Source organism: Equus caballus, chromosome 2, assembly GCF_041296265.1.
Source record: "Equus caballus isolate H_3958 breed thoroughbred chromosome 2, TB-T2T, whole genome shotgun sequence".
Taxonomy (NCBI): domain Eukaryota; kingdom Metazoa; phylum Chordata; class Mammalia; order Perissodactyla; family Equidae; genus Equus; species Equus caballus.
Genome location: NC_091685.1, coordinates 93779698 through 93800972, shown reverse-complemented (window position 1 = coordinate 93800972; position 21275 = coordinate 93779698). Strand labels below are relative to the sequence as shown.

Below are 21275 nucleotides of genomic sequence, written 5' to 3'. Positions count from 1 at the left end.
GGGACAGAAACTAATCCTCATCACTGTTGCCAGCAAGATTGAATTATAATAAGTACCATTGTTCCCCATCCACCACTGAAGCCTAGCGTGCTACGTGAGACTGACTGTATCCAACCCAAGAGCTCTCCTGGTAGAGGGGTGGCATTTCACAAAGGAGAGACGAGAGATTTTAGGATGAGAAAACAAAGAAGGTGATGGAGGTGGGATGAAGGGTGCCAATATTCCAAGGGGTATGAATATTATTCACAGGATGCCCTCCTTGTGTGGGTCTCAATCTTTATGAACAGTTCTTATGAAATTAAACAGAAAGTCCAAGTGAACTACAACTTTAATCTCTTTACCCCTTTATTGTAACTCCTTTAGGAAATTGCCCTGATAATTTAGGATAAAATATAATTGCAGATAACTAAACAGTCTGTTGTGCTAGTGTTTGGGAGACAGAACAGACAGAACGGCAGGAAGCTTGGTTCCTCTCTACTCTTTCTGGGTACCAGCAAAATGGGGCTCTCAGCCTGCTGAGTACATGGCAGCACGAAGTTCCAGGATGCACAGGAACCTCTTCCCAGCCAGGAGGAGTTGGGGAGAAACCCCAAGGACAAAGTATTCTCAAGTGGACAAGCAGGAGAAACAGTAAGACCAAAACTTTTTATTAGCCTTGCATGTTAAGTAATGTGGCCCAAAGAAACAAGGCAAAGGGCCCATCAATCAGATGGTATGGGGGAGGGGAGGGGCACGGAGAATAAACAAAAGCCAAGACATAACAACACAAACAGTGATGCAGAGAGTCAACAGCCTGAAACCACAGAGGAGTCTTCATGTGTAAACAGCACCTACGCCCAGCGCATTATCTACCAACTGTATAAATCCAGCCCGTACCTATGGAGGGGCAGAGGTGGTGACCTGGAACATTGGGGATCTGTCGCCACGTGATCTGTTTAATGTAGATTCAATACATCACATAGATTCACCTTTGATCCCCAAATTTCATTTATTTTTATCTTTTCAGGAAGGATATTACTCTTATTCCTTTATATAATTAACTTTATAACATTTCCGTTCTATGTACTGACCTCAGTAATTCTTCAGATACAACTTGTTTTGCAAATATAATGACCCCAAAGTGAAGAATAATAGGAAATTTGTAAATAGTGGAATTTATAATTATTTTTCTTCCTTAAACGAAATTCTCCATAAACCTCAAACAAATAAGAAAAATCTTCAGCCCCCCATACCCTTTCCAGGTTGACATCAAGTTACGAGTAGTTGGCAATCAGGCCATACAAAAAATGATCCTGATAATCACAACTGAGCTTCCTGTAAAAACTTCAGCTGTTAGTAGAAGACTTGAAGCAAGTTTTCCCCACTTAAGAGGCTAATTTTAAAGTTCATTTCTCAATATCTGGAATTTATTACAACTCATTAGATACCATTTTTGTCATGCAAATAAGGATGGTTCACAGGATCTTTTAATTTCTTCCCCTAATCACCACTGGAACGAATTTAGAGGGTTCCAAATTCCCCATGCAGTTTTCCCATTGACTTAGGGGCAACCCACAATTACCCCTGTTTTTCTCCATCCCATTCCTCCTACTTGCCAAATCGTGAGCCAGCTTCTTCCCAGTTCCCACATCCCTCCCTGAAACTCCATTGCATGGCACATTCCAGATCTTTCATTTCAACTGAGTAAATAGGACTCAGGTCCTTTTTAAGATTGGTGTTACCCCCTACTTGCCTGGCATAATGTTAGATAAGAGAAGGAATTAGGTCAAATTAAAAGTGACAGTGGATTGGCAGTGTTATTAGATTTAGTGTCTTAAACCTCTAGTCCTCTTTTTCTTTTTTTGAGGAAGATTAGCCCTGAGTTAACATCTGCCACCAATCCTCCTCTTTTTGCTGAGGAAGATTGGCCTTGAGCTAACATCTGTGCCCATCTTGTTCTACTTTGTATGTGGGACTCCTGCCACAGCATGGCTTGACAAGAGGTACATAGGTCCAAGCCTGGATCTGAACCCACGAACCCTGGGTGGCTAAAGTAGAGCACTGAACTTAACTGCTACATCCCCAGGTCAGCCCCTTTAGTCCTCTTTTAATTAAAACAGGAAGGCTACACCTAAAAGATAGCATTCAAGACTTAAAGATATTTCTCTCCTATATAAAATGTATTCATTAATTTTCTTTTTATTTTATTTTTTCCTTTTTCTCCCCAAAGGCCCCCCAGTCATAGTTGTATATTCTTCGTTGTGGGTCCTTCTAGTTGTGGCATGTGGGATGCTGCCTCAGCGTGGTTTGATGAGTGGTACCATGTCTGCGCCCAGGATTCGAACCAACGAAACAGTGGGCCGCCTGCAGTGGAGCATGTGAACTTAATCACTTGGCCACGGGGCCAGCCCCTTCATTAATTTTTTTGTGTGTTATAAAGTGTGTTATTGAAACATGCTAATTGCCTTTAACTGCTAGATTTAGATCATACATATTTGTGGCCTCATATATACTAATGAGACAGTTTTTTTCATGTTTCCTTTCCAGTGAAAAAACCAAAACAAAATTGAAAAAATATTAGCTAAGTGATTAATCTTTATTAAGAAGTAGCTGAAAACTTAATGTGAAATTGGAAGTGGAGGTGTGAATAAGACATACTTCAATTAATAATGAAGAACTTGAGTTCTTCTCTGTTACACTTACTCTTAGCAATAAAATGGAAATTTGGGGGGGAAATCTGAGATTTCCAAAGCTAAGGTACACCTCAGATTTCCCAGGCTTCCCAAACCTAGGAAAACCAGTGGGTCGCACAGTCACGAGAGCCAAACATCCCTTGGCTTCAACACAGCATCTGCCTTTTTCTTCCACTGCTGCTCTGCCTGTGCCACAAAGGCCTCTCTCACTCTAAAGCAAACCAAACTGTCTGTGTGGGGCCTCCTTCCACTCTTTCCTCTTTCCAAGTTCATTTAATTGGGTCTAGATGATCTCACTGACTGCACTCACGTCCATAAAAATGCTAGCTTTTAATACATTGGTTGTCTAACCCCTTGTTCTGCATCTTCTGTCTAGAGCAGAGGTCTGCAAAGTAAAGCTCTCGGGCCAGATGGTCCCAGCCTTTTTTCGTGCAGGCCACAAGCTAAGGATTTTGAATACTTTTAGATGGTTGAAGGAAGAAGAAGGAAAAAAGAAACAGAAAGGGGAGGGTAAGAGGGAGAGAGGGGAAGGAAGAAGGAGGAGTAAAGAGAGGAGGAGAAGGAGGAAGGAGAAGAGGAGAAGGGAGCAACACCTGCAGTGGCAGAGACTGGACGCGGCTTGCAAAGCCTAAAATTCTTCACAGGAAAATTCTGCAGACCGCTGGTCTAGAGAGATGGTTGGCTTCACTCACAGAATGTGATTTCTTTTTAGCTCATTTAGGACAAGGACATAAGGAAAGTGCAAGAAGAAAAACATGGCCAAATCTGATGCTCATACAAAGGAACTCTTGATTAAAGCCTTGTCTAAGTATTTTCCCCTGTGTGGCAAACACCATTGGTTGCCTCCCCAGCAGATATTTTCTCTCAATTTGATCATCTATCAGGCAACCCTGTGCTTCAGGGGAGGCTGGGGCCCACTCATCCTCAGGGAGGTAAATTTGGATGAATCCAGTCAAGGTAATTCCACCCCCCCCCCTTGCCAGTGATTGGTTTGGGACTTGGCACAGGTTTTAAATCTGACCAATAAAGTATAAGGATAAGTCACCTGGGGGCCACATGAAAATAGTTTACTTTCTTCTTAAAAGGAAGCGAAGGAAAGAGCACGTCTTCTTCCCCAGGTACATTTGACACTGCTGGGTGAAGACACAATGCTCAGAATTGCTGTAGCCATCCTGGGACCCAGAGGCTGAGGAGGGCAGGCAGAGGGGAAAGGTGATTAAAAAAATCAACTCTCAAGCTACCTACCAGGGAATTTGGTATGTAAGTTAATGAAATGTCTCTGCTGTCAAGCCCACTTTTGATTGTTTCTTTCCCTGCCCCACCCCCTTCAATCCAGAAGCATCTTGTTAGACCCTACATAGGCAGCAGCTTATGGGAAAAACTTCTTGGCTACTTCTACCACTGCGCAATAGAGGAATTAAAAAAAAAAATGAAATGCTGATCTTGTTCTAATGGAATGGAACAATCTGTTTATGAATCTACCGTTGCAGACACACCACTGTTTTTTTTTTATTTTTTATTTTTTTGGATGTACATCATATTTCAAATTCTGGATACATTACATCATGTTCACCACCCGAACACTAATTATAGTGCCTCCCCTCACATGTGACCCTAATCATCCCTTTTGCCCTCCCCCCTCCCCCCTTCCCCAATGGTAACCACCAGTCCAATCTCCAATGCTATGTGTTGGGTTTTTTTTTTCGTCGTTTTTATCTTCTACTTATGAGTGAGATCATATGGTATTTGACTTTCTCCCTCTGACTTATTTCACTCAGCATAATACCCTCAAGGTCCATCCATGTTGTCACAAATGGCTGGATTTCGTCATATCTTATGGCTGAGTAGTAGTCCATCGTGTATAAATACCACATCTTCTTTATCCATTCGTCCCTTGATGGGCACCTAGGTTGCTTCCAAGTCTTGGCTATTGTGTATAATGCCGCAATGAACATATGGGTGCAAGTATCTTTATGCCTTGACACACCACTTTTGAATCTGGGGTAAATACGTCTCTGGGTGCAGCTTTTACGACTAATTCTTAATTTAGAAGAACTATGAGAGAAAGAAGACTGCGTCTTCCTAACCGTTAGTAAGTAAACGGTTTAGTTGTGTTCAGAGGGAAATCAGATTTTGATGTGGTTTATCAAAGTTTCTAAGTATTCTACTCCACAGCAAATACATCCTTTCACTCACAGATATTTTTGAATAATACAATGAGGAGATCACAATAAATGTCAAATTATTGAGTGAGGTTAATTTTGAGAGTCAGAGGTAAAATTCCCAAAAGGATAGAATAATCTTAAAATCCATGAAGCTCACTTCCCCACCCAACCCCCACTGCTTCTCACCCTTCCCCACCCATGTTGACATATTCCACACTCCCCCTCATCCAGCATGCTGTTGGCATGTGTGTTACCACACTTGTGAGAAGTTACAATAGTTTGTTCTAAATGTCTTGGCTTTACAGCCTAAATTGAGGCCTTTAGTGGCACTTGGAAATTATTTTTGTGGTTTACTTTTATAGATAACACATTTCCCACCCCTACCCCTTTCTGCTGGCTCCTTCAGAAATTTGGTTGAGGGAAACCACACAGAATTCTGAAATCTGTAGGCCAGGTGCCCACATCACAGTAACTGGGATCACCATACTGGTGGCTTTTGGCAAGACATCAAAGTCTGCTCTTTCTCCTATTATCATTCCTAACAGGAAATTTGACTCCAGTGAATATATATAATATTTTCAGTAGCTTTAACTCATAACCCATTAATTACTTTTGGTTTTATTTATTGTGCTTCTGGTATTTCTCTTAAATTTAAAACTCTCTAAGAGTCTTTTTAATTTTAATATTATACTATTATTTATGGGAAATTGTAGCAAGGAAACTGGTGGTAGTAAGAAGGAAGAAATTGATGAAAAATTTTTATCACTATCCTCTCCCCAGATCCTCACATTCTCTAACTTCCTTTACATCATACATTGAATTGATTTCAGCCCAAGATATTCTCTTGCCCCTGTCTCAGCTTACCAATAGGCAGCCCATTTCATTCACCAGCTCACTTGTTCATTAGTCCACAAATACTTATTCATAAAGTACTATGAGTCAGACATTTACAAAGGCCCTGGGGGATTCAGTGATGAACAAGACAGACCCAAAGCCTGTCATCAGTGGAACTTACAGTCTCAGAGAGGGGACAGATCCAAAACAAGAAAAGGAACTATTACAAGTTGTGATGTGTCATAAAGGAAACAAATGAGGAGTTGAGAGGAAAAATAGGCTATTTTTTTCCTTCAGAAAGGTTTTTTGGAGAAGGCATCTTTGAGGAGATGAGTTGTGAAAGGATAAGAAGAGCCAGCCATATGAACACTAGAGTTAAGACTGTTCTAAAAATACCGACTCTATTCTCTGGTTTTGCTAGAGTTCCTATTATTGTGTGTTACCTACGAGAGAAGACTCTGTCTTACTTCCCAGCAGCTTTCAGCTGGAAGTCTTTATTATCTTTATGGTTCCCCTGTGACAACTGCCCAGATCCACAGGGGAAAAAGATTTTTCTCCTGGAACTCTGGGATAAGTACGATTGTCCACTGACCTAAAATTCTGTCAAATGACTTCTTTATTGGAACAGAATATTCAAGAAACCCCAAGGAGTGAAGGATCCTTCTTGCCAGTGAGGAATGTGGAAACAGAACCCTTCCAGGGCAAAACACACTTGAGCGTGTTGCTCTGTCCTAGCCTCCCTCTTTTCCCTACTTCCTTCATATCCTCATCTCTATCCACTCATGCCATAGAAGGTCAGATCATTTTCCTTAAGAAAAATTCTCTCACTTGAAACATCAATGCAATCTGAACTGCATAATCTTACCATATGCTATTATCTGCATCTAATTACACTGACTCAAAATTTTTCACCCCACACCATACAAATATAAAGCATTTTTTCTTAATCATCTGTAGTAGTTTGAGTGGTGAACTCCAAAATGATAAGTCTATGTCCTAACCCAAAAAACTTGTAAAGGTGACACTAGCTGGGACAGGGATCTTTGCAGTTGTAATTAAGTTAAGGATCTCGAGATGAGATCATACTGGATTGGGGGGGCTCTAAGTCCAATGACAAGTCCTTATAAGAGAAAAGAAGGGAAAACACTTAGGAAGACACAAACACTTAAGGAAGAAGTCCGCTTGATGATGGAGGCAGAGATTGGGGTTATGCTACCATCAGCCAAGGAATGCCCTCAGTCTCTAGACGCTGGAAGAGGCAAGGAGGGATTCTCCCCTAGAGCCTTCAGAGGGAGCACAGCCCTGCTGACACCTTGATTTTGGACTTCTAGCCTCCATAACTGTGAGAGAATAAATTTCTGTTGTTTTAAGCTACCAAGTTTGTGGTAATTCGTTGTGGCAGCCCTAGGAAACGAATATATCATCTGAAGACTCAAACTGATGTTTTTAAAGGTTAAAAAATTATAATTTGCCTTTATTTTAGTTTATTTTACTTTAATACTGAAAAAGGCAACTGACAAGAGATGAAATAGCCTTACAAGAACACTTTGCATATTGCACAAAAGTATCCTTGGCAAGCTCTACCACACCTCTATCAAAGATCATGTGCTCAGGGCATAAATCCATCTCAGACACAGCCATTCCCCATGCTCCATTCCATGAACAGCAAGATAAAATGATAGAAGGAAAGCTGGACTAGGAATCAGAGCTGAGGTGATTGTTGTCCCTGATTGTAGATTCTGAGTCTTGATTTTTCTATCTTTTCTCTATGTACTTCATGGTCTTAAAATGGTAAAAATGGAATAATAAAATAATAGCTGTGAAAATGAGCTGCCACTAATAGTGCTCCATGAAAAAGAAGCCCATACTATTAAAGAATAAAGGAAAAGAAAGAAGATTCTTGTGAATTCCTGTGCCATGGACATCACGGCACCCGAATAATGAACAGGAACCCTCGCTCCACAAGATGCTGGGTGACCTCTGCATAGCCCATAGTTTCCAATGCTGCCAAGTCACTCTGATGAGTTTCCAAGAGTCACAAGTCCACCTTCTTCCTCACAGAAAATTGATGTGAAAAGTACAAGTCACGCTTGGCTACCTTTTGGAAGGTTTAATATTCAGAGAGGCGATAGCCTCATCTTAAGTGCCAAACTCAGAATTAAACATCTTTCCTGGCCATCAGTTCCATAAGCTGGTATTTTCTGGGAGTCTTTGGAAGACTCTGAACACCCTGGTACCACTCAGTGCTCCACTCTGGGCCAAGTCTGTGGATGTTTCAAAAGAAACCCAGAGCAGCCGAGGTGGTGGTTTTGACGAAAGTCTCAGAGGCCCCCTGCCAAAGCGAAACCAGCTGAGTAAACTTCATGAGCAGACCCACAGCCCAGTAAGTTAGCCCCACTGAGCCATTAGCCTCGACAAGACAGAGTCCTGGTTCCATAGCAGTGGGGTAAACACAGAGTTGTCTGACAGACTTGGTGGGAGATGCTACAATTCTCGTGCTGCCTCCAAGGAGTTAGAAAGGGAACACTAGAGCAAAGAGAACACAGGCTGAGACGGACCCAGATTTAGAAATAAATCCTTTAACGTTAGCCTGAAAATATGTTAGGGAGAAGCAGATTCTCCTTCTTCTTCTTGCCTCCTATCAAAATTAAATTATATTTAAAATGAAGGTATCTTCTTTGCATTCCTGATTTACCTGACTTGTCAGGCCAGCTGCAGGATTTAATTATGGCCAAGTATGGTGAAGTGGAAAGCGGACTGAGCTTCATAGGGCTGGGTTCTAGCCCTAGACATGGTCATTTAAAGAGCTGGTTAAGAAGCACGTTGACCTACTTAAATCTCAGTTTCCTCATTTGTAAAATATAGGAGCATAGTTAGAGAGGATATGGGGCCCTTCTTAAAAGTGGGGTTTTTTTTTTTCTTTTTTTGGTCAGAAAGATTGTCTCTGAGCTAACATCTGTGTCAATCTTTCTCTATTTTTGTATGTGGGACACCACCACAGCATGACTTGATTAGTGGTATAGGTCCGTGCCCTGGATCCAAACCTGAGAGCCCTGGGCCACCAAAGTGGATCACGTGAACTGAACCACTATGCCACCGAACCAGCCCCTAAGAAAGCATTTTTGAAGAAAATTCAAAATATCAAAAGAACAATGATTATTTAAATACATTAACAAGTTATCAGGTTTAATAACTTTCAAATCCATCTCAAGTCAATAATACAAACTCCTGTAGAAATCAATTCTTCAGAAACTTGTATATATCACCGGACTCTCGTCCACACCAGAAATGTGTCCATTACTGCGGGGAAGTTTTGCATGGTAATAACTTAAGGTGGGACTCCCTTCATTTTAAAAGTATAAAGATACCATGGAAATAAGTGAAAATGAGTCAGTAAAGCAAACAAACAAATAAATATAAAGCACAAAGGATGAGAATCTGAAACACTCCAAAAAAAAATGATTCTTATTAGGCCAATATAAAAATTTGAGGTTGTGAAAAAAAATAAGAAAAAATAAAATCAAAGTAGCATTATATGTTGGCAATTCTGAGTAAAAACTAAAGTATGAAAATCAAGGGATAAATCCATCTATATGAACACTGGGTTTTGTGGCTTTTTGTTATACAGAAGAACTGGGAGCTTTGGCTCTTGATCTTAGGATAGATCGTTTTAACTATATTTTAATTTTCATGTTTTGCACATTTGTAATCACCCACACAGATGCGTTGTCAAAGTGAAAGGAACCCACATTGTCAAAGGGTCCTGAGATCAGGAAAGAAGTGGTCAGTGTCCTTAGCAGCAGAAAAAGCCAAGGAGGGCCCCTTCTCTCTCCAGGGGGCTGTGAGTTACTTGTGCTCTCTAAAGACCCTGCATCCAAAAAAAAAAAAAAAATTAAGATGGAGAGTCAGGGCCGGGATGCACTACACGACCATCAGCTAGGCAAACCTGCCGCTCTGAGGCTTCTTCTCAAGACTTTCCTGCTTCAGGAGAAATTGTCAGGGGCCCAGGGTGGGGGTGGGGCGGGAGCCCAGCCGCTCCCTCCCATCACCTGCTTCCCTCTTCTGTGGTCATTTTCACAAGTCAGCAGGGGGTAGAGGCAGGAGGCAAATCCTGCACATCGTCAAAATAACCAAGTGTTCTGTGCCAAAAGGAAATGTGGGCTAAGCACTATAATGAGAGGGTAAGCAAGGAGCCACCGGTTCCAAGCAGTGAGATGTGTCAGCGAGAGAGAGCAGCAGCCCCGCTGGCCCTGGTACAGGCCAGAGCCTTAATCTGTAAATCACTGTGAAGCCCAATACGTCAAAAAAATGCGGCCACCCCTGGAGTAAAAGCATAAGGCAAACAAAATAACCTCCTGCTCTAACCTCCTGCGGATAACCCATGTGAAAATGCAAGAAAGCGCGGCGTCCAGAGAGGGGCACGGTGGCTTGCCAGAACCTAATTACATTTAATCAAGATGGCAAAAAATGATGAGCACGTGTCCCATAATCCCAAATGAAAAACACACGCCTATGCACACACACGGACACACACACACACCACTCTTAAGAATGCTTGACTGTGCATTCTCTCATCTCCCTTTATAAGCCTCCTCTAAAATTTCTGGCACAGGCCTGAAAGTCATTAGTAATTTAGCTGAAACGTAAAATTTTACTGCGGCGCATTGGTAGCTATTATGAGGTATAAATCTGTGTGGCTCTGGCAGGTTGAATTCCCTCCTACTCCCTTCATCATGCTACAAAAAGCATTTAACTGTGCTGGGGGTACTGGACTTGCATTTTGGAATTAAATTAGAGACATGAGAATACGAAAATACCCTTTCTTTTCTTGATCCACACTAACCATTTTAAACTGCTTTCTTGGGCCGTGTCCCACTAGAGAAAATGTGATCTTCTTCAGAAATCTGGATTCAGCAAACTGCCTTGCAAAAACCATAGTGTACGAAATCATCAGGTCCAACAAAATTCTGTGTTTGCTGTGCCACATTTCTCATATCTACACAGGCCCATCATTTTCAGAGGTCACTGGAGAACACAAGCATCTTACTCATAAATTCCAACAGTTTCCCTATAAAACTAAACAAAGAAAAGAGCATGTATACTGTTATTTGAGGGTTTTTTTCCCAAGAGAATTTTCTTATTTTATTGCAGTTTGTTTCACAATTTTCTTCAAAATCGTTCCTGGAATCTTTAGGTCTTGGGTGCAAACATATTTTTATAGCCAAAGCGTAATGTTTTTGAGAATAGGACCATTAGAACATGAGATATGAAGCTTTATTCTTGGAGTGATTTAGTTGAAAGCATATGGAACTTGGAATTGACACCTGAATTCACACACTTAGCCAGAGATAGCAAATAGATGCACTTGTTCCCCCATTCGCCATTCTTGTGCCCATAGCAGACATTATTAGTAGGTTACAGAAGTAGCACATTCTCAGGTGCACCTGGATCCAGAACATCTTCTGATTGAATCCAAACACAAGCTGAGCCTTTTTCTCAACATGAGTCTGCAGGTAACCATGACCAATTTATCAAAGTTAACATGTGAGACAACAAAACTCATTTGCCTTCTCAGGCATAAACTGTAAGCACCATGAGAACCGGAACCACAACGATTCATTTTGGGTCTTAGGCACCTATCTCCATATCTGGCATAGAGTTGGCCTTAGAAAATATTTATTGAATGCTACTGAACTGTCTGACCCTGTCATTAACTCCAAGAGCTTTCTACGCCAAAGAATCTCTTTTCCTTATTTTATTTTCCAAGAAAATTGGTAGTGTGTCAATTACCAGTTACCTTATTACTGTTAGGAAAAGAAATTAAATGTTAAATGATACCAATACCATTAAATGTTTATTTTACAAATAATTCTATATTCAATATGACTTAAGGCAAAGTAAGTAGGTATGTTCTCTACTCCCCAGTTGCTTAGCGTGTGAAATGGAGTAGCCTGACATACAAATGAATTTGGTTTATGGGGTTCAGTGTAGTTATGGTGCCTTCAAGGGAAGGCCTAGTCACCTTTATCAATTTTGTCCAGTTCTGTGGCAACACCGGAATTTTCCTTGTCTGTTTAAGGAAATAGAATAGTTTTACACCGTGTTAAGAATATTATTGGAGATGCTGGTCAGTACTTTACACCTTTACTAGTGAGAATACTTTCAGTAATAAGTAGCAGAGGAGATATTTGCAAACCATATATCAGATAAGGAGTTAATATCCAAAGTATACAAAGTCATACATCTCAACAACAAAAAAACTAACAACCCAATTAAAAGATGGGCAAAAGATCTGAACAGACATTTCTCCAAAGAAGATATACAGATGGCCAACAGGCACATGAAAAGATGTTCAACATCATTAACTATCAGGGAAATGCAAATCAAAACTACAATGAGATATCACCTCACTTTCATCAGAATGGCTATAATTAACAAGACAGGAAACAAGTGTTGGAGAGGACGTGGAGAGAAAGGAATCCTTGTACACTCCTTGTGGGAGTGAAAACTGGTGCAGCCACTATGGAAAGCAGTATGGAGTTTCCTCAGTAAATTAAGGATAGATCTACCATATAAGCCAGCTATCCTACTGCCAGGTATTTATCCAAAGAACTTGAAAACACAAATGCATAAAGATACATGCACCCCTATGTTCTTTGCAGCCTTATTCACAAGAGTTAAGACTTGGAAGCAACGTAGGTGCCCATCAAGGGACAAATGGATAAAGAAGATGTGATATATATACCTAATGGAACACTACTCAGCCATAAGAAATGATGAAATCCAGCCATTTGTGACAACGTGGATGGACCTTGAGGGTATTATGCTATGCGAAATAAGTCAGAGGGAGAAAGTCAAATACTGTATGATCTCACTCATAAGTAGAAGATAAAACCAAGGACGAACACATAGCAACAGAGATTGGATTAGTGGTTACCAGACGGGAAAGGGGGAGGGAGGAGGGCAAAAGGGGTGATTAGGCACATGTGTGTGGTGATGGATTATAATTAGTCTTTGGATGGTGAACATGATGTAATCTACAGAGAATTCAAAATATATTACAATGTATACCTGAAAGTTATGTAATGTTATAATCCAATGTTACTGCAATGGAAAAAAAAATTTTTAAGTGGCAGAAAACTTCACTAAATGTGTTTAAACTATAAGGGAGGATTCACTGAACCACGTAACTAAAAATACCAGAGAGAGGGTAGGCTTCAGGTACACCTTGATTGAGCTACTCAATTATGTATCCAAGATCTTTTTCTTTCTGTCTTTCTGCATAGGAATTCATCCTAAAACGGCTTATCTCATCGTCCAAAAATGGCTGCAACTGCACCCACAGTGACAAACTTCCTTTTAATTTCTTCAACCATAGCATCAACGTGCCAACACTTCCAGGAAAAGAAACGAGATTTAATCTGTATGGCTGGCTTAAATTAGATAGCTTAAAATACATGCCCAAACTGTAACTAATTATTATAATCTATGATTAAATTAGCCTAGGTCATCTGCTTCACCTTAGACCCAGAGGTGGAATCATTTTTCTTAGAAGCAAGCAGATCTGTAATCAGAAATTAGTATTATTGGAAAAGAGTAAAGGGAATGATGCAAAAATTGAACCAACAAATATCTATCATGATGGTATGTCTTTCTGATGACCTGAGGCAGAAACTCCTGTGTGATCTATGACCCAAGAAGAGTTGTCAATCTCCTGAGCATCTGCTGTGTTTTATCTCACAGACATTGCAAACCGTGTGTAACCCAAATATCTTCTGATCCTACAGCCTCTGGGTACTAACAGGATTTTGGAGGCAACACACAATTCTTACCGCCTCTATAGCCTCTACATTTACTCCTTCAACGATTCATTCTCCTACAATGTTCTCCCACCCTCAAATTTTTCTGAGAAGCCCCATAGATGTCTCAGGTATATGGAACAAAGAGCACAAGCTCTCTGGATGCTTGCCTCCAACCCGGGCTTATCTGAAATCCACTTGTCCACAAAACGTTAACCACGGCCACACGATATCTGCCATATTTGCTGTGATCCCACATGCCCTTCATCACTCTACCACTCCTGCTGGAGAATTCTAGTCTGTCTTGGATCACGTCCTATTACACATCCCAACTAGAAAATAATGATGCGCTCCTTTCAGTCCTCATAAATTAGCTCATATAAGGTGTTCCTTCATTTGACTGTGCTGATTCCCGTAGTTACCAAAACAAGGACCAGCTAAAACTAGAGGCAGTCATATCCTGTTTACCACCCTATTCTCACCCAGGTACCCATCAAATCCTCCTCCTTCTACCTACCTCTATTTCTTAAAAAAATCAACTCATGCAAATAGACTCCTGAGAACAAACTAAGGGTGTATATCTCACTTTTAATTCAGTTGAAACATCTGGATAACCAGCGAGGTTCCTTTTTGCCTTGGTTCTAGAAAGCTTACAATGAAATGTACAGTAGCTCACCTTGTATATGGGTGTGCATTTCAGGCTTTATTTCCAGGAGTACATTCTCTCTATCCTTGCTTCCCTCCTTCTTTATCCAGTGATTCCCATTTCCATTTTCCTCATGATTTCTTACCCTGTTGCTGCACCCAACCCATGGCTCCCTTGTGGTACGTTTTCTACCTCTTGCTCCACGTTTACGAGGTCCCCTGGGGTATATAACTGAAGGTGTATGTGGCAGTCATATCCTTTTGCCAGTAGAGTGGGTAAGCTCAGCCTCCTTCCTTCCACTCCGTGACCCACCATTATATCTCCTCCTTGACAGCTGGATCAGAAAGGCCTGGAAAACTGAACAACTCTCCTATTACCAAAGGGAGAGATCATAGATTTACACCAGGGAGAATTATTCAATGAGGTCTGTTGTCACCATGATGGACCCCTCACTCTTCAAGATGGTTCCTGCCCTCACTTAACTGGGATGGGAAGTGTCACTCTCAACCTCAAATACAGTGACCAGTATCTAACCCCAGGAATGGCATCTTCCACACTCACCATCCACCCCTAATTGGCATCTCACAACTAGTTTTAACCAGATCATCTGATTCTACCTCACTTTTCTTCCGTGTGGTGCTGAGGAGTATGGCAAAAAATTAAGTAAAATAGTATGTTACACTTCAAACAAAGAGTTGTTTTAAATAAACAAGTTATCTATTTATAAGTAATGAAACAAAGTATTCAAAGTCATTGATGTTTCCTGTCAGGAGTAATTGCTACCACCCTTCTTAGAGAAAGAAGACCTCAGATGTTCCCCTACCAGGGAAGAAAGTCACAAGTGGTTGAAATCAAAGTGAATCTTGGAGAAGACTTAGGGTAAGAGTGCAATGAAAGCAAGAACAGAACATTGTGCAGTTTGTCTGAAAGGTGTGGTGCACTGAAAGAAAAGGCGCATGAGAAGATATGTGGGATATGAAAAGTGTGGGGCTCTGTTCAAAGGAGACAGAAGGTACAGTCTTGCTTGCAATGAGTAGTGTGACGGAAGCAGGTGGACCAGTGGGCAAAGAACATTTGGGAACATTGGGAACGTTTGGAGGGGGATGGATATCAAGTTAAATGCCCTAACAGCTCTGGGCAAAAACCTTGTAAAGAGTAATTCGGAGGTAGTTACAAGGTAACTCTTTATAGGGAACCATTATTAGTGTCAACAGTATGAGGTTTCTATACAAAATGGGCTCTGCTTGTTCCACAGTGACTTTAAATGACAAATATGCTGTCATTATACGATTTAACGCCTTCCTTAGAGTTTCCACTATCAACCCTTAAAGCATTTGTCTTAAGGCCATTGATTATGTTATTATTTTTTTATCGAGATCACATTAGTTTATAATGTTATAGAAATTTCAGGGGGATATGATTATATTTTGACTTCTGTAGAGGCTGCACCATATTCAACACCAAAAATCTAGTCGCCATCCGTCCCCATACAGACGCGTCCCTTTACCCCTTTGACCCACCTGCTTCCCCTCCGCTAAACACCAACGTGTCCTCCACATGGGAGGAAAGATACAGAAGACAAGCATTGATTACATTTTTCAAGAAAGAGAATTGTCTGTTTGAAGTTAAGGAATTGACCTAAAAAATAAAACTAAAGTTCTTTTAAGCATAAAAGAAAAAGATATTGAATAACAATGAAAAACAAGATAAAACAACGTCTTGGAACATAAATCCTTATGATCCTACGTTAATTGTGTATTGCAGAGAAATAAATCGAATTGTAAACCATCAGAGAGAACGAGGAGAGAAGGGCATTACAGAAGTAAAAAGAATTTTTAAAAAATTAGTTCTCTAATAAAGCCATTTAGATTGTCTTTGATGCATAAAATTTCCCTCTCTGTCAACTGAAATGAACCTGACTTATTTCACTGTCTGACTGGCCTCTTCCTGTTATCTTATATTTGTTGTCTTTCCAGCCTTGACAGCTGAATGTTCAAGCTTATTCCTGGAGAACTGGCATGTCTGCTTTGTAGAACGCACAGCGACAACTGAACTGGGGGACAGCAAGAGACTGGAGGGCCTACTGCAAGCTAAAACCTAAAATAAACAGAACCCAGAGGCACTAGTGGATACTTAAAAAAGGAATTTATGGCCCATTTCCTCATTTCCCCTAGGATTTTGCTTGTGAAAATAAATTCGATATTTGCAGCATTAAAAAAATATATTTTTCAAAAAGAAAACAGGCCAAAGTTTCACATGTCTAACCTACTATTCCAGCAAGACACCAAAAGTGTAATAGCGTCAGTGGGACCCTCCATAGGGGCGCTGGCTCTGAAGTTACCAGTCTGCAGAGCCACCCACACCTGAATACACTGTGACGCTGTCCTGAACATGCCAGGCCTGCTCACAGGTATCACATTACTTATTTCGGGACACCTTATCCGTTGAGAAGTCAAGAAATGTAACGGCAGTTTACATTAGGCTAATAGTCTTTGCCGTATTGTCAGGAGTTTATTTCCCCACATTTTTTTCCTCCTAAGGAATAGAAATGGTGACGTTAAGCAAGACAAATCCTGGTGTCATAAAATATATCCCATTTATTTAATAGTTTTCTACCCTAGAAAATGTTGCAGACTTTGAAATTCTGCATAAGTTATATACTTAGTATTTCTAATATGCCTTAAAGGCCCACTCAACTCCCCCAAGCTGCTGAGGACAGGAAGTAAAGAAAACGAGTCTTGTTCCTGCTAATCCTCCTAAGAGGAGTTGAGGGGGCTAGCAGAGCCATTTGGGAATTATGCTGGGAAACAAGGATTAGCATCTCTAAGGGATCCTACCAGATTATTTGATTAGAATAGTGTTGCCTGGTTATTTTAGATGAGATCCAAAGAACACTAGCTTGAGGTTACACTGTGCACCTCAAATCTTGTCTCAAAGAAGCTATCCAAGGCTAGTTGACCATCCATTTCTCTTATGTCTATTGCTAACACCATTGGAGAATGAATTGGAGAATTAGAGTGTCATTACCCTGTTAAAAGTGTTTATCTCAGTCTTTCAACCTTTAAAAGCAAATTCTTTAATTTTCTGGGATTCACTTAATATGATAGCAAGAAGATTAAACTAGAAAATGTGAAATCTCTCAGCTGCTAGAGAAATTCTGTGTTGGGGAAAATACTTATCAAAGTTACAAAATTTCTTGAAAACAGTAAGCAAACTTCTTGAGGACAGAGACAACTGTCTATTCAACTTCGTATTTCCTACATCTAGTGTTAGTCTGTGGTACATAGTAGATGTTCAAGAAATGTTGACTGAAGCATGGAATGCATTAATGGCAGCTTTTCCAAAGGGTCCAATCTTTAAAACAGTTCTTTTGTCTATTGAAAACTAAGTGTGCAATGTGAGTATTTCATTGTTAATCCACATTTGCTCAAACTAGGGGTTCTTTCCTACCTGCCACTCATTCATTTATTAATTAATTCACTGAAAACTTATTGAACAATACTCTACATTATCATCTAAATTAAGTGCTAGAAAATATTTCCCCATATTAAAAATATCACATAGTATACATGGATTTAAAAAAATACAGTTGGGAAATTATAGTCAACTCCACTTGCTTTGACTATTAATTCAACCTAGAAGTTTTAGTAGGTATAAAGTCAATAGAATCATTAAATGAATAATACTGGCTGTTAGAGTTAAAAAGATTTCTTTCTACGTGTATTGGCTCTCACCTATTTGCTGCATTTTGTTTTCAAGTGCTTTTTTGAACCCATCAGTTGTCAATGAACTGCTACGATTCATCAATTCTTATTGAGTACCTGAGACTTTTCCACTGAAGAATGGAAAGCTGTTAGAAAAATATTTTCTTAACTTTTGGTATAACCTAACACTTGAAGTGGATTTTTTTTTTTTAAACTTACTTTAGGTTCAGTTCATAGTGCTGAGGGATCACAGTTCTTATTGACAACATTGAGATTGCAAATTGGATTTGCACGATGTAACAGTGCTATAAAACACACCAGCACATTTGAAACACAAAAGAGCCACATGCAGCACCTCAGATCTCTAAACAGCCCTTCTATTTGATTCCATCACAATTGACCCCTTAGATTCTCAAAAGGTTGTTTCCTTGCAGTGTGCTCCCATCCTCCTTTCATTCTGTGACACTTCCAGTTTGCATCTTTCTGTAGAAGCGGGAGGGGTGCAGGACAAAGTTTGGGTATTAATTGGCGGAGTTTATGAACAGGGAGAGAGCTCATTGAAGATTCCAATCTCCTGCTAAAAAAGGTCTTTTCTCCAGTTTTTTTCTTTCTTTTTTCTTTTTCTTTTTTGAAGTACTTAGATAATTGCATCAGCTGTTCATTTTGCCTGTCTTGACAACCTGAAAGTGCAATGTGTTCATCGTAGCTGGAAGTCTCTGGTACTTTCTTGAACCATCTTCTGAGTAAAAGTGGGTGGTCTTCCCTCCGGATCAGGAACTCTGGTGGTTAATTCACCACCCTGAGCCATCAGGTGCAGCCATCTTCACAAGCTTTCCAAGAAATCTAACAAACCAAACAGAACTCATTCCCGATAAGTTCCTACTCTCTCTTCATCAACAATATTCCAGAAGACAGAATATTTTCCACTCTGAAATAGGTATTTTGGAAAGTTCTACACGAGCTTGTTTGACAGGATTGACATCTACACAATCATGAACAACACTTTATGTGGTACTTAGGATTTCCTTAGAGGACATTTATCCAAGTGCTGACCTGGCTTAACCCTACTTAACTTGTAAAAAATGAAGGGATTACGGGAGAAGGTATATGGCCATGGGCCACTGATGGATTAGACTTTCCCTTGGTTGTGTTTTTCTTAGAGCCTTTGAAGTGTGGATTGAGTACAATCTTCCTCAATGTCCTCTCCTATGGATCTTGTTTTGTTACAGTAGCTGATCTTCTGGGGCTTGGAAAATGGAGAAAGAATATGTTATACTTATTTTGCTTATAAATGGTGTACCTTTGCAAGGAAGACTGGCGTTTCCTTCATAATGTTCTGGAGGCCTACTCCTCTGCAACGATATAAAATACCTGGAGCCCTATTTTTGATTTTAAAACCCAGTGCTGCTCAAGAGGGGAGAAATAGGCCCTTTCATACATTGCTTCCTGATGGGAACTGTAAAAATATACATACTCTTTGACCTGGCAATTCTAATTCTAGAAATTAATCCTAAGGAAATAGTGAAGATGTATGCAACAATTTAATCACTAGCATAGTCACAGCTGTGTTGTTAAAGGTACAGCAAACTTGAAAACATATAGCAGTAAAACTAAATACATTCTTATGCCCATAGAATGGAAAAGTAGGCAGTCATGGAACTGTATATATTCTAAAAGTGTCTTTAATATTGACTTTGACAGATTTTCTCATTATGTAGGTGAATAAAAAAAAGTCCATTCTATACCAAATGATCTCATTTTTATTAAAAAAAAGCAAATAAAGTAAAAACCTGCCTAAATGTATGCATTTGCACAATCAAAGCAGCAGGATACGAGTGGGGCTATGTGGCGATATGTGCCCGGATTATGGGTGATATTTATTTTCTTCCTTAGTTGTATTTTCTAACCTTTTTTTTTTTTTCCTATAGCTACATATTACTTGTCTAGTAATAAAAAATACTTAAAGTTTGGGGTTGTTTGCAGGGGTGGGGGTTGTTTTGTTTTGTTTTGTTTTGTTTCTCAAGTAAACGAAGTCAACTGAAGCTTGAAACTCAGGGGACTGATAGAGCTAGACTGCATATCCAGGGGAGACAGGTTATGGAAGGAATTTTGGACTTGGCTTCAAGCCTAAAGTCCAGGCTTGGCTCTGCCACATGGTCTCACTCAGTGGGAATCAGTGAATCCTTTTACTTCTCCGGGTCTCAGTTCCCCCCCCCCCCCACCCCTTTAAATGAGGACACTATGATTAGCCCATATGTCTCACAGGATTATTACGGGCATCAGGTAAGATACCATATTTGAAAAGGTTTGGAAAAGTTAAGCATGTTAAGAGAATAGAAGAACCAGGAATCAGCAGTTTAAAGAACTAACACAGGTTAAGCCAACCAGCTGAGGTCCTGTCCTAATCGTATCCATGCTTTACTTGCTTCATCCTTTCTTCTGGACTAACAAGGAATTCTTCTTGCCTGTTTCAGAATGCAGCTTCCTTCTCTCTTTCTGTCCATGAATTCAGCACTAGCAGATGTGCAAGGAGCCGAAAAGCCAGCTCTGTTTTCCTACATTCGTTTCCAGTAACCCCGTTACCCTGCTGTTCACTACGCACCTGCAGGGTGTATTGCCCCAGACAATTCCACTGCACTTTGAAGCCCTCACTTGTCGATGTTAAGTATGCCGTGGTAGACACAGTGTGCTCTGTTTTCATTTTTCCACAAGAATGTCACAATAGCCACATGAAGGAGAGGTCTTACTTCACAAATCCACAATACTCTGAGTCGTCACTCTCGAAAATTCCCTCCTGCAGCGTCTACGTGGGAGAGTTCCTTTATCTTTGGATTTCCCCCTGCTTATCTACCTCCTGTCCCCAGACTGATAAAAAATGAAAGTCTAGAGCAGAGTTTGTTATGTCTGAAGATTTAGTTGCCCAAGCTGTGGGGGCCCACACTATTAGTTTTTGAGTCACGTTTCTTGGCTTTTGAGCCTGCAGAAAAGAACTTGGACTTACATGAGGGAAACATGTTTTCTCAGGTAGCTGGAGAGGATGCCATTGTCTGACTGTCCCAAAAGAATCTTTTGTTCCTATGAGAAAATGACAAACCAAGTTACCAAGTGGGGCATCTGTCCTGTTGGAACCTTCCAGACTCCCTGTCCTCTGAATTAAGAATGATAAGGACAATGTCTAATAACTTTACTTTATATTGGATATTTTCAAAAATATGAAAAGCACTTTTATGAAGTGCTTGGGATCCAGTCTTTACCCATATGAGGACAGTCACTTCCAAAAAACAAGCTTGCTTCCTCTGCCAAACACCAAGCATTTACCAGGTTAGGTAAGAATATGGGATCTTGCTGGCAAGAGGAATAAAAGTGATTTTAGAATAATAAATATGTGTCCTTACCCTTCTGCTGAGCGTTAGGCAGAGAGTTTTGCTTACATCAATTCTGATAACCAGAGAGCT

General features: G+C 40.2%; 1 long non-coding RNA gene across 1 annotated transcript in view; it reads right to left on the bottom strand.

Moving 5' to 3' along the window:
• Window positions 1-21275, bottom strand: part of LOC138921976 (uncharacterized) — a 73466-nt gene that overhangs the window by 32547 nt on the left and 19644 nt on the right. Inside the window, exon 2 of the long non-coding RNA XR_011435034.1 lies at window positions 20822-20895. This is a non-coding gene — a long non-coding RNA (uncharacterized lncRNA). The remainder of the gene's footprint in view (window positions 1-20821; window positions 20896-21275) is intronic.